Raw genomic sequence first — 839 nt, 5'->3', positions numbered from 1 at the left:
GCCTGTAAACCTATGAAAAGATATAACCGTTATATAACCAATATATAACCAAAACTCAAATTTTGTTTGAATATGAGTGGTTTCAATTATATCGTTTTTCCGTYGCCTGTAAATATACTTATACCTTATGYAAAGTGATGTTACGWTATTTTRCATTTTAGGTGACGATAATGGTTATACATACATACATACATACATGGAAGCCAGGTCGCATRAATCTTTATAATGGATTATATCATTATACCATATTATACCATTTATGGTCATGAAAAAGGTTTTGATTTKGACAATTTATGCTAAGTGTAAWGRAAAARCAACCAAATTTCTCTTTTCCAAACTCTATTAAACAAGCATTTAAGTCTATAACAGGTCAATCAAAAGTCCCCGACCTACCATAGTAAAACTAATGTATTTTGCAAAACTCGTTTTTTTATTCAACATACTTCCCTTCAAGGGTGATACACTGTTTATAGTGACTCTTCAACTTTTCGTTCCCATTTTTATACTCTCGCAACAAAGTTGCTAAAGAGAGTATTATAGTTTTGTTCACATAACGGTTGTTCTTAAGTCCTAAAACTAAAAGAGTTAGATATAGGGTTATATATACCAAAGTGATCAGGGTGACGAGTAGAGTTGAAATCCGGATGTCCGTCCGTCTGTCCGTCTGTCCGTGCAAGCTGTAACTTGAGTAAAAATGATATGATATGATATTATGATGAAACTTGGTACACGTATTTCTTGGCTTCATAAGAAGGCTAAGTTCGAAGATCGGCAAAATCGGCCACTGCCACGCCCACAAAATGGCGAAAACCGAAAACCTATAAAGTGTCATAACTAAG

The sequence above is a fragment of the Bactrocera latifrons genome, unplaced genomic scaffold, assembly GCF_001853355.1.
Source record: "Bactrocera latifrons isolate USDA-ARS-PBARC rearing strain unplaced genomic scaffold, ASM185335v1 scaffold_328, whole genome shotgun sequence".
NCBI classification, from domain to species: Eukaryota; Metazoa; Arthropoda; class Insecta; order Diptera; family Tephritidae; genus Bactrocera; species Bactrocera latifrons.
The sequence above is the reverse complement of the archived record's forward strand: the minus strand, read 5'-3'. Positions refer to the sequence as shown.